Source organism: Nymphaea colorata, unplaced genomic scaffold (assembly GCF_008831285.2).
Source record: "Nymphaea colorata isolate Beijing-Zhang1983 unplaced genomic scaffold, ASM883128v2 scaffold0135, whole genome shotgun sequence".
NCBI classification, from domain to species: domain Eukaryota; kingdom Viridiplantae; phylum Streptophyta; class Magnoliopsida; order Nymphaeales; family Nymphaeaceae; genus Nymphaea; species Nymphaea colorata.
In genome coordinates this window covers 120,001-137,500 of record NW_022204641.1, presented here as the reverse complement: position 1 = coordinate 137,500, position 17,500 = coordinate 120,001, and the positions used below count along the sequence as shown (strand labels likewise).

Below are 17,500 nucleotides of genomic sequence, written 5' to 3'. Positions count from 1 at the left end.
GAAATACTTTAGCTTTAATAAAAATACTATTTAGAAAAAATAGTAATAGTAAATTAGTAGGACTATTGATACACAAGCTAAATATAAGAATAGATAAGAGGAAATTCGACCCCCCCCTATATATTTAATACCTTCTCCTAGAAAGAAACTTGCAACGCCAATCCCATTAGTAACTCCATCAATGACTCGTCGATCAAAAGAATGAGTTAGTTGAGCTAATCCTCGTACACCCCTAATGAATACTTTTTCGTAATAAACGTCTATGTAGCCGCGATTGTATGACCAGTTGTATATGACATTTATTATTTGTTCTAAACGAATTCTCATTTTAGAATCTATTTTAGCAAATGAATTGATTAAGTACAATTTTGTCGATCTGAATAGACAGACCCATATAGAACAGATGCTATAAATATTCCGAAGTAGGCTATACTAACTGAATAAAATGCATTCGTCAAAAATTTATACCAATCTCATCAGTTGAATTCTGATGGAAAGTTTCATCGATGGGGTTAACCATTTTGATAATATGTCAACCTCCATTACTTCGTGCCCGAAATTAATTCCTATGCATCCAACGAACAAAGTAAATATGGCCAATATAAGCAGGGGAAATAACATGGTATTGTCCGATTCATGCGGATATAGTAAAGTATGAGAGTCTTTTTGAAAAAATGAGTACTAAAAGATGATCGCATGGTTCTTACATAACCGGCAATTTTATATGTATTAGAAAACGAGCAATTGGAAAAGGAGGACTTGTCATTATTATTCCTTGTTGTTAAAAGCAAATTGCTGCTAACAGGTTTGGAACCTTCTTGCCCCCATATGGATATTGAATAGAAGGAACTATTTGTGTGTCCGCTGTAATTTTGAAAATGACTACGTAAATGCCCTTCGAAAGTAAGTAAATACATACGAAACATATAAAATGCAGTTAATCCTGCTGTGTAGAAAGCTATTATCGCAAAAATCGGTGAATACAACCAACTATCATTAAGAATTTCGTCTTTGGACCAAAAACAAGCGAGGGGTGGAATACCACAAAGAGAAAGTGTACCTAAAAAAAAGTTGTTTTTGTAATTGGCATATATTTAGTTAAACCGCCCATAAGAACCATGTTCTGACTCTTAGTCGGAGAATACCCAATAATGGGTTCCATGGAATGAATGATTGATCCAGACCCTAAAAACAATAATGCTTTAGAATAAGCATGAGTGATCAAATGGAATAAAGCGGCTCGATAAGAACCTATACCCAAAGCTAACATAATGTATCCCAATTGAGACATCGTGGAATAAGCTAAACTTCTCTTAATATCTCTTTGAGCAAGAGCTAAGGTAGCTCCTAATAGTACCGTTATTACACCTATCAAAGATATGATATTCATTATGTAAGGTATGGCTATGAAAAGAGGAAGAAGCCGAGCTACAAGAAAAATTCCTGCGGCTACCATAGTAGCCGCATGTATCAGAGCCGAAATAGGAGTGGGTCCCTCCATAGCATCAGGTAACCATACATGAAGTGGGAATTGCGCAGATTTAGCAACTGCACCGAGGAATAATAAGAAGGCACAAAGCGTAGCAAATGAGGAATTCATCTCATTGTTATTAATGATCGAATCATTGAATATTTCGAATAAATCCTGAAATTCGAAACTACCTGTTATTAAATAAAAACCTAGGATTCCTAATAATAAACCAAATCCCCACACGATTGGTCACAAACGCTTTTTGACAGGCATTTGCTGCAATTGGTCGGGTAAACCAAAAACCTATTAACAGATAGGAACACATTCCCACTAGTTCCCAAAAATATGGATTTGTATCAAATTGGGACTAGTAACTAATCCAGCATCGCTGTATTGAAAAAACTCATATAAGCAAAAAATCTCAAATATCCTCGGTCATGAGACATATAATTATCACTATAGATAAGAACCAGGATTCCAACAGTAGTGATTAATATCGACATAATAGAAGTAAGTGGATCAATCAAGTAGCCGAATTCTAAGGAAAATCACTAGTGATGCTCCAAGACCATAGATATTCATAAATTGAGCTACCATTGATTTGCTGGATCGCCAGCTTAGTGGAAAGACCATAACTATACTTAACAATAAAACAGCGGGAAAAGCCCATATACGACGAATATTTTTGTTGCTGTCGGATTAAGCAGGAGTTCCAATCCTATTAACATAGTAACTAGAAGCGGAACGAAAGGTATAATCCATGCATATTGATATGTGCGTTCCATAACCATAATAATAAAATTAAATCAAACCTTTTTCCTCTATTTCTTCTAATTAATTATATTAATTATTGTTCCCAATTCACATTCATCACCAGTTCTTATTTATTTTTTTTTTTAACACAAACCAAAATAAGGATACGAAAAGAATATTCTTTTTTATTAATCTCGCTCTTCCTCGACTATTTAAAATTTGACCCAAGGAGTTACAATTGAATTGGTCAAATGATATAATTAAGCAAATTATTGCTTAATACTAGGGGTGAAGTAATTATTAGCTTTGATATGGATCATGAGATCCGCAAATAACTCAACCCAACAAGATCTTTTATCCAAAATCATTAACTAATTTAAATTTAATTTGAAACTGATTGATTGGCTTCCACCAGAACTTGTGGGAAATTCTATGATACTTGTAACCTCCCATATGGGTGAAGTAAGAAGGTGAAGTAAGAGGTTACTTAAATTGCCTTAATCAAGTTCAAGTAATGTTCAAGTAATGGATCATTGAACAAAAGTATTATTCGAATCGTGGGGGCGCTATGCTTTAATGGGATCAATTGGTAGAGAAAATCTTATTGTTTTATCTCATGTAGGTAATTAATTTCTGGTTATTGTTATTAAATGTATTACGACGGTAGGTATATGTAGGTTTATATATGGTCTATTTGAAATAGACTGAGATAGGAATTGTAACCTTTTATTTTATTTATTTTTCTTTTTATATTATTTATCTGCGGGGGTCGATTCATCGGTAGTTGATACCATCGATCCTAATGAATGGAGATATGAAACAATTAGTACAATTTCTTTCTTCTGAGATTTTCATTGTATGCAATAATAATGATAATGAATACTTCAAAAAGAGAAAAAGATAACTATTTTTTTCTATGAGAGTTATACCTAGCGAATCGAATCTCCTTTCTTTTTATTCTCCAACTTGAGTTTGAGTCCCTAGCAATAATTTAGTTTAGTCCCTATTATATGCTATATGCGCATATTTGTATGTTATGAAGAAAATCTATAAACTAAATAATAGATATATGAATAGAAAGAATTAATGATCTATTTTGAACAATACATGTCTTTCACATTCAACTTAGAAAAGTTCATTTTTGCATGGCGGTTCCAAAAAAACGTACTTCTATATCAAAAAAGCATATTCGTAGAAATTTTTGGAAGAGAAAGGGATATTGGGCAGCGGTAAAAGCTTTTTCTTTAGCTAAATCCATTTCTACCGGTTATTCAAAAGGTTTTTTGTACGACAAAAAAAATGAAATAAAAAAAGCAAAGAATAAATAATAATGTGATAAGAAACCCTTCAAATGATCTAAATCAACATCAATCAATGATTGGATAAATTAATGATTCTGTATCATATATTGGGCCCTCAAATGGCACTATTTGTGTTTTAAAGGGCGTTATTAGACGCAAGATACAAGGTTCAATATAGTGAATAGAGTGCATTTTATATGATTTGCGAGATGGGGATTGCCATTTTCCCCATCGATTCACTATTTTCCCCATCGATTCACTATTACTAAGCTTTAAGGTAAGCTAGTAACAATTATGGAACCTTCAAATATTGACTTGAATGGCTATTCTTCGATTGATTCAATAATCATCTATTGCAATTGCATTGAACCTCTCAATATCGACGATTGAATATGCATGAGTTAGTATTACTTCGAACAAGCCGCCATGGTGAAATCGGTAGACACGCTGTTCTTAGGAAGCAGTGCTAGAGCATCTCGGTTCGAGTCCGAGTGGCGGCATTCTCTAAAACAAAAAAGGACACAACGGATCCTTTAATTCGATACCATATTTACATTCGGTAATTAAGGAAGGGTTCCCTTTTTTTATAACTATAAAAACAAAAAATGATTGTTTATGATATTTGCAACTTTAGAACATATATTAACTCACATATCTTTTTCGATCATTTCAATTGTGATTCCTACTCATCTGATGACCTTGGTCTATGAAATTGTAGGACTATGTGATTCGTCAGAAAAAGGCATGATAGCTACTTTTTTCTGTATAACAGGATTATTAGTTACTCGTTGGATTTATTCGGGACATGTACCATTAAGTGATCTATATGAATCATTAATGTTCCTTTCATGGAGTTTCTCCCTTATTCATATAGTTCCATATTTTAGAAACTATAAGAATTTTTTCAGTAAAATAACCGCCCCAAGCGCTATTTTAACCCAAGGCTTTGCCACTTCGGGTCTTTTAACTAAAATGCATCAATCCGCAATATTAGTGCCTGCTCTCCAATCCCGTTGGTTAATGATGCACGTAAGTATGATGTTGTTGAGCTATGCAGCTCTTTTATGTGGATCATTATTATCCATAACTCTCCTGGTCATTACGTTTAGAAGAAAGATAGATATTTTCGGTAAAACCAATCATTTATTAATTAGTTCATTTTCTTTTGATGAGACCCAATACGTGAATTTTTCGTTTAGAAATTATCACAGGTATCAATTGACTCAGCGATTGGATTCTTGGAGTTATCGTGTCATTGGCTTGGGTTTTACCCTTTTAACTATAGGTATTCTTTCAGGAGCAGTATGGGCTAATGAGGCATGGGGATCTTATTGGAATTGGGACCCCAAAGAAACCTGGGCATTTATTACTTGGACCGTATTCGCGATTTATTTACATACTAGAACAAATAAAAGTTTGCAAGGTGCAAATTCAGCAATTGTGGCTTCTATGGGATTTCTTATAATTTGGATCTGCTATTTTGGGGTCAATCTATTAGGAAGAGGGCTACATAGTTATGGTTCATTCACATTAAACATCTAATTGAAGAAAAAAACTGCAGAATACATAGAAAGATTGTACACATACCCTTTCATTCTCATATACCCCTCTCATATACCATAATATTATTAACCATAATATTATTATCTCATTTATACATTATATGTATAAGGTGAAAGATATATATGTAATCAGAAATATCTGTAGTTAAATAATAAAAACTACAGATATTTCTGATTACAATTTCCTTCATTTAATTGCATTTTTGACTTGATAGAAGGAAAAATCTTCTTTTCCTTTTGATTGGTCTAGCCAACGATTGATTTGTTTGTAAACAGCAGTGCAGGATTATTGGATTGGATCTTCTGTGCTGCCCATAACCATAAAAAAATCCATCCATGAAAGCTACCCATGAAAGTAATTAGATAGAATAGTTTCTACCTTGTCAACTGATAGTGAAAGAACGAAATCTGGATAAATACCAATACCTATTATAGGTAAAAGGATACACATCAAAATAAAGATTTCTCGTGGTCCAGAATCCACAAAGTGAGACTTGGGAACATTGAATAACCTGTATCCATAGAACATCTGGCGTGACATAGATAATGAATAAATAGGAGTTAATATCATTCCAATTGCCATTACAAAAGTAATTAGTATTTTTGACATTACAAGGTATTTTGGGCTAGTAATTATTCCCAAAAATATCACAAATTCTGCAACAAAACCACTCATTCCTGGTAATGCGAGAGAAGCCATTGAGAAGCTACTGAACATCGTAAAGATTCTTGGCATTAGTATAGCTATTCCCCCCATTTCGTTAAGATAACGAAGACGTATTCTATCATAACTTGTTCCTGCCAGGAAAAAAGTGCAGCACCAATAAATCCATGAGAGATGATTTGTAAAATAGCTCCATTGAGTCCCGCATCGGTTATAGAACTAATTCCTATTATTATGAAACCCATATGAGATACGGAAGAATAGGCTATTCTCTTTTTTAAATTGCGTTGACCAAGAGAAGTTAAAGCTGCATAGATTATTTGAATAGTCCCTACTATCATCAACCAAGGAGAAAATATGGAATGGGCGTGGGGTAATAATTCCATATTGACCCGAACCAACCCGTATGCTCCCATTTTTAATAAGATTCCAGCTAGAAGCATACATGTACTGTAATGCGCCTCTCCATGGGTATCTGGCAACCATGTATGTAAAGGTATGATCGGTGATTTGACAGCATAAGCAATAAGGAAACCCAAATAAATATTATTTCCAATGCCACGGGATACGATTGATTAGCTAATGTTTCAAAATTTAATGTTGGTTCATTGGAACCATATAAACCCATACCTAGAACTCCCATTAAGAGAAAAATGGAACCTCCTGCAGTGTACAAAATGAACTTTGTAGCTGAGTACAGACGTTTCTTTCCTCCCCACATGGATAAAAGTAGGTAAACAGGAATTAATTCTAATTCCCACATGATGAAAAAAAGTAAGAGGTCTCGAGAAGAAAATGATCCTATTTGACCACTGTACATTGCTAACATCAGGAAATGGAACAATCGCGAATTTCGGGTAACTGGCCAAGCCGCTGAAGTAGCTAAAGTAGTGATAAATCCTGTCAATAAAATGGGTCCTATAGAAAGTCCGTCGATTCCGAGTCTCCAGTGAAAATCAAAAATATTTATCCAGTTAAAGTCTTCTTCCAATTGGATTAATGGATCGTCCAATTTAAAATGATAACAGAATACGTAGGTCGTTAGAAGGAGTTCAAATAAGCAGATACAGATAGTATACCATCGAACTACCTTATTTCCTCTATGAGGGAAAAGAGCAATTAAGGAACCCGCGGATATGGGCAAAACAACAATGATTGTTAACCAATAAAAATCACTCATAGTAAAGACAAAATACACTTTGATTTGACCAGAAAAACCCGCGCTCGGATTTTTTTATTTATCGAGTACGGGTTTTTGTCGGTAAAGAGGAATCAAATGGATTCAAGGGGAGTTTTTTGTAACGTATTAATAAGCTAGACCCATGCTACGGGTTGTCTCATGCCATAAATAAACCCGTATACTTAAGAAATCCGTTGGACAAGCAGATTCACATCTCTTACAACCTACACAGTCCTCCGTTCTTGGTGCGGAAGCAATTTGCTTAGCTTTACATCCGTCCCAGGGTATCATTTCCAGGACATCTGTAGGACACGCTCGTACGCATTGGGTACACCCTATACATGTATCATAAATCTTTACTGAGTGTGACATTAGATCTATTAATTTTTTTGGAACGTCATAAATTTTCGGTCTGGTAGCTTTAGTAAATGATTAAATATTTTGGCACCAGACGAATCGGTGATTAGACCATAAAGTTTTGTTAGAAATCTATTTCTGATCTGTTCATGAGATAGGCCCAAGATACTTTGATCTCTTATCTTTCATCAAACATGGTCATATCAGTCAATACACGTTTTGCTAATCTATAAATGAATTATAGTTATATATATAAAGAAAGAAAACGTATAAAATTATTGTACTCTTATTCCTAATCCATGCTTATGATCCATTGATCCATAACGTGAGTCGAGTGTCTATTTACTTCTACAGAGTGACATAACGTATATGTCTTTATATATTTTATTTGAGTAAAGGTTCCGACTACCGACTATTTTTATTTATTCAATAAATTTGATTGATTGATACGAGTTGATTTTCTGTTACGATAGATCGAAGAAACAATAGCTGGTCCAATAGCTGCTTCGGCGGCTGCAATAGCGATAACAAAGATCGAGAAAACGTCTCCCTTTAATTGGCGACTATCAAATAAATCAGAAAATGTTATGAGATTCATATTAACAGCATTCAGTATAAGTTCAAGACACATAAGTGCTCTAACCATGTTTCGACTTGTGATCAATCCATAGATACCAATAGAAATAAATAGGCACTCAAACAAGTACATGCTCGAGCATCATTGACCAACTCCTCGTCAATCTCGATTCATTTCAATATAAACAACAATTCAACTGATTCGATTAATTAAATGAGAAGATTCTACTGAATCTAATTCAATTATCAATCCATATAATATATATAAGAAATACAGTACCAAAAAAGACACTGAAATGGGTCGTCGAACTAACAAAAACTTTGAAATATGTCTCATGAACAATATTCCAATTTAGGGTGGACAGATAGATGCGATAACAATTACACGGAGGTTGCTTTATTTTATTTGGTTGGTTTGTTATTTCCAATTCTAAGTATCTATTCCCGGCGAGCCATAGCAATTGCGCCCACTAAGGAAACTAAAAGGATTATAGAAATCAGTTCAAATGGAAGATAAAAATCTGTTGATAAATGAATCCCAATCTGTTGAACATTACTTGTCAGGTCCTGTTCTATGATCTGGTTTGATCTTGTAGTCCAAATAATCCCGTACCATGACGTGTTTGGGATAGTAGCAATTAGTGAAAAAAAATACTTGTACAAACTAGCGAAGTGAATCCATCTCCGACAGTCCAAAAATGAAAAGAATTGTAATATTCTGAACCATTCATAAACATCACAGCAAATAAGATTAAGACATTTATGGCTCCCACGTAAATAAGTAGCTGCGCAGCAGCTACAAAATAAGAGTTCGATGGAATATAAAATAAAGATATACAAACAAGAACCAATCCCAAGGAAAAGGCAGAATAAATTGGATTGGTAAGTAATACCACTCCTAGACCTCCTACTATAAGACCTGATCCCAGAGATACTAAAAGAATATCATGTATTGGCGCAGGTAAATCCATTATGTGTTAAATAAGCGATAAATAAGTCAAAATATCTCATGATCTTACTGGTCGGGAAAAAGTGGGTTACCCTTTTTTATATCTAATAGTTCTTACCCCAGCGTGGTGTGGGTTTATGTAGATTGAGTTAATCAATTGAACGGGCCAATCTTGCTTTTGTCTTTAGTCGAAACAGAGTTCGTAATTTCATATTTTAATTAAACAAATAAGGGCTATGGCTATAATGGCTATATATATTTATATATTCAAAAAGTAGTTATAATCCTCACAAATCTAGTTATTCTTTGTCTGACATGAAAGAAACTTACCTACTTTTGATCAAAACTTAGTCTTATTTTTAATTTAATTGGTAATCGTTCTTGAATCAAGGGGTTTCTCCATAGATATTTTTATTGGAGTTGAGTTCATAATTGTTCGAACTGTGTAATCTCCAATTACAGACATTGGTAACCGACCCAAAGCAATTTGATTATAATTTAATTCGTGACGATCGTAGGTGGAAAGTTCATATTCTTCAGTCATTGATAAACAGTTTGTGGGGCAATACTCCACGCAATTACCACAAAATATACAGATTCCGAAATCAATACTATAATTAAGCAATCGTTTCTTTCTAATATCTGTTTCTAATCGCCAATCAACAACAGGTAGATCTATCGGACATACGCGAACACATACTTCACAAGCAATGCATTTATCAAATTCAAAGTGGATTCGCCCACGGAAACGCTCTGATGTGATCGATTTTTCATAAGGATATTGAATAGTTACAGGTAAACGATTTGCGTGAGATAAGGTAATCATGAAACTTTGACCAATGTATCTTGCAGCTCGTACTGTCTGTTGACCATAATTCATGAACCCAGTCACCATAGGAAACATATATCGTGAATATCCATGAATAATTTGATGTTTCTTTCTCTTGCTTGAGAGAGGATAAGAATCTGGAATATCCTATTCTGTTATAGCGAAACAAGTTGGGAAGAAGTTGTCAATAATAGATTACCGAGAGCAATAGGTAAAGAGATTTCCACCCAAGATTTAATAGTTGATCCATTCTCAGCCTAGGTAAAGTCCATCTTGTTGAGATAGGAATGAACAGGAACAAATAAGCTTTAGCTAATGTAATGAGGAGACTAATTGTTGTTCCAAAGACTTCACTAGTTTTATTTATTTCGAAAAGTTCAGTAATTGGTATATATGGAATAGGAAGATTCCACCCTCCCAAGTACAGAACTGTTACGAATAATGAAGAAACTAGTAAATTGAGGTAAGAAGCAACATAAAATAAACCAAATTTGATACCTGAATATTCAGTTTGATAACCTGCTACTAATTCCTCCTCGGCTTCCGGTAAATCAAAGGGCAATCTCTCGCATTCTGCTAGTGAAGAAATTATAAAAACTATGAACCCTATAGGTTGACGCCAAAGATTCCACCCCCAAAAACCATATTTTGACTGCGCCTCAACTATATCAACCGTACTTGAACTGTTAGATAATCATAGTCGATGATAACATCACTGTTCCCATCTCTATTCCAGAACCGTACATGAGACCTCAGCTTCATACGGCTCCTCAATGGTCACGAATAAATCTAAGGTATGCTTCGGTATTACATCGGCATACCATAGGAAAAAAGAAAGATGAATCAAAATGCTCATAAGTGAACTAGACCAGTGGGATTCTGTCCGCGATAAGATAATAACAAATAAAAAGTACACTTCTGAATCCATCTCATCCTTTATTCTTTTTGCTGAGTTTCTTGTTCAGTAATAACTTAACTCGATCTTTCCATAAGATACAATAAATAGTCAATCCATTTTTCCTTCCTGTTCTTCTCTTCTTTCTCAGAAGGACTATACTATATAAATAAAGGATTACTTCGTTCCTGATAGTTATTTTTAAATCAGTGGATAGGAGCTATACTCTGGATCGGGATCACGGGGAAGTACTTTTTGATCATTTCTACCAACTTCAAGCCCTCATTATGACTCCTTTTATGTAATGTCAAAATATCCGTTTGGATACGTTACATTATCTCCATTACTAATCTTTTGTGTACCTTGGTGTTCCTAACCGTCCACTCAGTTTTGGTGGATCCTCGGTATGGTAATAAATACAAGAGTAAAAATTCCATACAGTTGATCTTTTGCGCCCGCTTCAAGTCCTGATGGCTAATCGATACTTGGGGTAAACAGCTTCCGCTGCTTATGTTTAGCTCCACTTTACTCTCGTACGTAGGTAATGAGACTCGATCTTCTTACTGCGAATTCATAAGCAGTTTTGTTTCACTCATATAACTATCTGGTTTAGTTCATAGATCCCAGTGATGAATAAAAAAGAGTTCTATCTATATATTCAATCAACCAACTTCTTTCCTAGAAAAAGCAAAGAAAGAGGTAGGAGTGCGTATTCCAACGAATCACACGTAGAGATATTGATAACACACATGGAGTTAACGGTATTTCATAACTTATAGATTGAGCAGCAGCTCGTAAACCACCTGAAAAGGAATATTTATTATTTGATCCATATCCGGACATAAGAAGTCCGATAGGGGCAATACTTGAAATAGCGATCCATAGAGAAACACCTATACTGAGATCGGTTAGTACAAGGTGATGGCCAAAGGGAATTACTGAATAACTCAGTAGAATTGATACGACCGCTACGGATGGGCCGACACTAAATAAACGAATATCTCCTCTAGATGGAAGAAGATCTTCTTTGAAAAGTAGTTTGACCCCATCCGCTAGAGCTTGAAGAATGCCCAGGGGGCCGGCATACTCAGGACCAATTCGTCGTTGTATCCCTGCAGATATTTTTCTTTCTAGCCACACAATTACTAATACCCCTATTGTGATTCCCAATACAAGAGTAACAATAGGTACAAGTAACCATATGAGCCCATAGGCCTCTTTTGAGGATTCCGATCTGAAAAAAGAATTGATAGCTTGTGCTTCTTCAATTATCATTTCAACGATCAACTTCTCCCATAATGATATCTATACTACCTAGTATTGTCATAATATCAGCCAATTTCATTCTTTTAACTAGCTGAGGAAGAATTTGCAAATTGATGAAACCGGGTGGACGTATTTTCCATCTCCAAGGAAAAACACTATTATCTCCTATCAGAAAATACCTAATTCTCCCTTTGGGGCTTCTACTCTCACATAAAGTTCTTGTTTTGACAATTCAAAACTGGGAGAAGGCTTTTTACTAATGAATCGATATTCAAAGTCGTTCAATTCTGAATCTTTTGTTCCAGCAAAGCGTCGGAATTCTAAATTTTCATAAGGTCCCCCGGAATTCCTTCCAGAGCCTGTTGAATAATTTTGATGGATTCCGTCATTTCGCCAATTCTTACTAAATAACGAGCTAATGAGTCTCCTTCTTTTTGCCATTGGACTTCCCAATCGAATTCATCATAACACTCATACCGATCGACTTTACGAAGGTCCCATTGGATTCCGGAAGCTCGTAGCATTGGTCCTGATAAACCCCAATTTATGGCTTCCTCTCCCCCAATAAAACCTACCCCTTCAACTCGTTCCAAAAGATGGGATTGCGCGTAATAAGCTTTTGATATTCAACAACTCCCGTTAAAAAATAATCGCAGAAATCTAAACATTTATCTATCCAGCCATGAGGTAAATCAGCAGCTACCCCCCCGATACGGAAATAATTATGCATCATTCGCATACCTGTGGCAGCTTCGAATAGATCATATAACAATTCCCTCTCTCTGAAAATATAGAAGAAAGGAGTCTGCGCACCGATATCGGCCATAAAAGGTCCAAGCCATAACAAATGCGAAGCTATACGACTCAACTCCAGCATAATTACCCTAATATAGCTGGCTCTTTTAGGTACTTGAATATTTCCCAATTCCTCAGGTGCATTAACGGTTATTGCCTCCGTGAACATAGTAGCTAAATAATCCCAACGTGTTACATAAGGTAGATATTGTATAATTGTTCGGTTTTCCGCAATTTTTTCCATTCCTCTGTGTAAATAACCCAATATGGGTTCACAGTCGATAACATCTTCGCCATCTAGAGTAACAATGAGTCGAAGAACACCATGCATTGACGGGTGGTGAGGACCCATATTGACCACGAGGAGGTCTTTTCTTGCGTCTGGTACAGTCATATGTTTTTATTCTCCGATTCCAATTCATTATTCCATTTCTCCGATCCCAATTCATTATTCCATGAATTCCTGAAAATGAAACGAGGTTCATCCAAATTCAAGATCTAATGAACCGAATAACTCAAACGAATTTCCAAACTAACCAGTTTTTGGTTCTCGAATACCCAATTGACCAATTAATTCCCTATAACGCACTCGATTTTTCTTTGATAAATAAACCAGCAGTCGTTGGCGTTTCCCCAGAATTTTCCGCAGACCCCTCTGAGATAAATAGTCTCTTCTGTGCAGTTTCAAATGTGAAGTAAGTCTCTCTATCTTATTGGTAAAATTAAATACTTGGAATTCAACAGAACCCCTTTTTCTTCTTGTGGAATAACGGATATGGGCGAATTCTTTACCATACAAATAAATTCTTCTCTTTTTTTCTTTTTGTTCCCACGGATATAAATCTTCCCAATCAAGAATAATAATACCATTTATTTTGTTCTGGTGTACACAATAATCTGGATTGATTCATATATTACTCTTTTTCTATCAAACAAATCAAAATGAATATGAATAAATAATAACAATAAATTTATTCAGATACAAAGGGATGGTATATTCCTGGGCTCACGAAACAGAATGAAAGGGAAAGGGACCTAAAAAGATTCTGTCGATTCATTCCTAGGTCCAATTGATATGTGACTGAATCTTGTGTATCAGAGTCTAACTGACTGAATCTTGTGTATCAGAGTCTAACTGACTGAATCTTGTGTATCAGAGTCTAACATAAGGTATGTATTTATTTGCATGTTCTCATATACCAGGCGCGTGATAAAGAGGGAAATTGATTGTAACATCAGCGAATTCCAAATTGCTTATACATATGGATCCTTGACATACTGAACGACTCCCATTATTGGTATCAAACCAATAACGATTCATACAGGCTAAATCTTCTAATCGATGAGTGGGCCAAAGAAACACTTTCCATTTTAGAGAGTTATTTGTATCTGTATCAAAATGCTTATCCCTATTTACAAATTTCTCAACCCTGCGCATTAGTCTTAGCTCTATTGCAAAATACTGGATTCTTATTCACAAGGTTCCTATTTCGGTAATTGAAACGGCTTATAATTCTCAATTCTCTACGATGGCTAGGAGATAAAATATGTTCAGGAACAAGCAAATCATAATTATTATTGTCCCCATTCACACGCACTCCTCCGTGTCGTGCAATCGAGCCATTCAAGTCATTCTTATCAATATGTTTTTTACCTGGTATCCTCGATTAGTTTGGTACTGAACCTTATGGGTCAATGAAATAGCTATGGTTTGATACATAATCGAAATTCCATCCCATTTGATAGACAAACGAACCGGTTCAACAATAAATATTCCCTTTTTATCAATTCTGGAAGAGACAAATCCTTATTAATCAGCATTACATCTAGACCCATTTCTCCTCTTTGAATAGAGGATATAGCAATTTCATTCGGATTCATAAGTCTAAGCAGTAGACAATATACCTTGATATTATTGGTCATTCTTTGATTGAAAGAATCACCCCATCGGAGTTGAAAAGAAAATATTTTTTCAAAAATAAGTCTAGTTCCGCTTCCTTCTTGCTCTTGAATTTCTTTTTCTTTCTGCGTTTCTTAATATCTGAACCCGCGGAATTTGCTCCAACATCTTTTTTTTGGTTTCTTATATCAGATATAAGATTTCCTTGGTGCTGTCGTTCTTTCTCGTCCCGGTTCCCATTCTCTAATTCAAGATATCCCTTTTGATTAGATTCTACTTTTGGTTTGGATTAAATCTTTCTTTTTGATTAGATTCCACCTTTGGATCTATATAAAGATCGCTTGTTTTGTTTCCATGAAAATCAAATAGAAGCAATTTGATTGGTATGATCCACGGATTAGTCTTATATCGATCGTAAAGCGGCACAAATTCTGGTAAGAACCAAGGGCGCAGATTCGATATAGTATGATCTAACATTTGTTCATTCATTCCCATCCAATCAAAAAATAACTCTTTTTGCTTTGTTTGGATTTCTTGATGAATTCTGATATAAAGATAAAGAATATCTTTCTTATTGGTCCCAGTCTTAGTAGTTTTCTTTTTTTTATTAATGAAAGTTCTGATACCCGTACTAGTCCTAGTTTCAATATTGTTTCTAGGGTAAAAATTGGTGATTCTCAATTCCAAATATTTTCTATCTAGATTTGGATCCCTATCAATTGTATATTTATCTTCTAGGCTATCATTTATAGTTGTAGCATAAACGATTTGTATTTATGTGTATTGTAATTAGAATCTCTCCGTGCTGTTTACTTGTAATGGTGATCCATAATATTGGAGTCTTTCACATCTTCATAATTAAGATATTTATATGATAAAAGATCATATCTGTAGTGTTTTTTAATTTTTTTTTCGCAACTCGGACTCTTCAATAAGTCCAATTTATATTTATAATAATCCTTTTTACCGGAATGAATTAATTGGTCTTTTCTTCATATGAACCCAATTTTGGTGAGTCGTTATTTTTAATCGTAAAATGCTGATTGACTTTCTTTCTCCATTTTAGAGGTGCTAATCTAGACCATTTGTCATGGAGAAATTGTATTGATAATGGCTCTTTAACCAGTTTTTCCATTCACTCATTCCAGAATTCCGCAGTTTCTTGTGTTTTGATTCTGAATCAAATATTCTCGTGTATGGAAATAGTCATGGAAATAGTCTTTTATTCTATCCTTAATAAAAGGATATGTTCTGTAGTAATGAAATATGGATTCTGACTTATATTTGTTACTAACTTGGGTTTGCAATAATTTGTAAAACACATAGGCTTGAGACAAAGAAGATAAGTCGCAGTAAATCGGTGAATTACTATCACTACTTATATTAGTAGTATAGTAGAAAGAGATTTTACAGTCGAAATGAAGGGAATTATATTTGGATTCGTTTCATTAGTATCCTTTTCCTTTATTTCGTCATTGTAAGTGTATCCATTTAAAGTATTTTTTGTTGAGTCAAGAAAAAATTGTGCATTGATCCTGTAAATGTTAGTGATACATAGAAGGATACCCATGTATATTCTTTCAATGAAAGATTTCATAAAAGAGTTCCATTTAGAGATTAATGGGGCACTTCTTCTTTTTTTAGATATTTGAAAAATATGTTTCCGTGATTCGGTTCTTTTATTACTAAAATTTCCCTTGTTAGTACTAATATCTATATCCTCAATATCTGGAGTTAGAGGTTTTTTTTTCTTGTCTTTTCTAATCTTTTCTACTTGATCCCAGATTTTGGTTGTCTTATCAGCCAGATCATTAATTTTCTTTCTATCAGTGAATCATTTGTCCAATCTCCGGATACAATTATAATGGGTGATTCATGGATGATTTTTTGGAATCTTTCTCATTTTGACTTGGTTCTTCATTTTGACTTGGGTCATAGACTCGCGTCACTAAGAAAAAGAGTTTCTTCACTTTTCTTTTTATAAATAGAACTATTTTGATAATCCATCTTATTTTTTCGTTGAGAATCTTTAGAAAACCTTTTATGTTGTCTTTTATAATTCTTAGAAAGAAAAAACCTGTCTTTTTGACTTTTCTAATTTTTTTTTCGAGTGTTTTATTAATGGGTTCAAAAAGAAAGGTTTTTTTCGGGGAGAGCCAAAGGGGACTTCTGTTTCCATCCCCCAGATCGTTAAAAAACAGAAATTTTTTTGTTTTTTTCTTAGATCCTTATGATGGGATCGTAGCTTTTTTCTATGCCAAGGTTTCAGAGAGAAAGGAAATAGGATTTTATCTGAATACCGTCTGTTAACCAATCTTTTGGAAATTCTGTTTCCGATAATTGAACACCATTATATGTGCATTTGACATGCATTTCCCTACTCCATTCGGTCAAATCTTCATACCACTCAGGGAATTGAAATAATAACATACGACCAATATTTTTAACTATTATCAATGAAGGTAATATGATGTATTTTCGAAGAATCGAGTGGGTTACTAATATGGAACTCCTTATTGCTTGAGCAAATATAATATTATCCCAAGTTTCTGCTATTGCTATCCGTTCCTCCTCCTGTCTTTTATCCTCTTTTCTTTTATACTCCTCTTCGTGTTCTTTCTCCATTTTCTCTTTCTCTTTTGCCCCTTCACCCACATAATCAGATGTTTGTATTTTTGGGCTTTTTTCCTCCATCCAATTCCTAAAAATGAGGTTCATCATCCTTGAGATATCAAAAGAAAACAAAGGTGTTTTGTCTATTCTGTCAAAAAAAAGGGGGAGTGTACATCTGTTTGAAACATTTCCCAAGTGACTGTTTTACGTCTTTGAGCCCGCATCGACCCTTTGATTATATCACGACGAAAATCTGATTGTTGCGAGTAACGTATCAAGGCCATTTCATGTTCTTCTGCTTGATCACCATTTCCTTTTCCTCTTTGATCACCATTTTTGGCTTGATCACCCTTTTTCTTTTTGGCTTGATCACCATTTCCTTTTCCTCT

At 34.6% G+C, this 17,500-nt stretch overlaps 4 pseudogenes; all 4 read right to left on the bottom strand.

The window, feature by feature from the left end:
- The window catches only part of LOC126409354 (NAD(P)H-quinone oxidoreductase subunit 5, chloroplastic-like), a 2,310-nt pseudogene extending 39 nt beyond the window's left edge, over positions 1-2,271 (bottom strand).
- Positions 2,272-5,203: 2,932 nt separating this feature from the next.
- Positions 5,204-7,531, bottom strand: LOC126409359 (NAD(P)H-quinone oxidoreductase chain 4, chloroplastic-like; annotated as a pseudogene).
- Positions 7,532-9,873: 2,342 nt separating this feature from the next.
- On the bottom strand, positions 9,874-13,517 carry LOC126409363 (NAD(P)H-quinone oxidoreductase subunit H, chloroplastic-like; annotated as a pseudogene).
- A 13-nt stretch (positions 13,518-13,530) lies between these two features.
- Positions 13,531-17,500, bottom strand: part of LOC126409369 (protein TIC 214-like) — a 6,220-nt pseudogene continuing 2,250 nt past the window's right edge.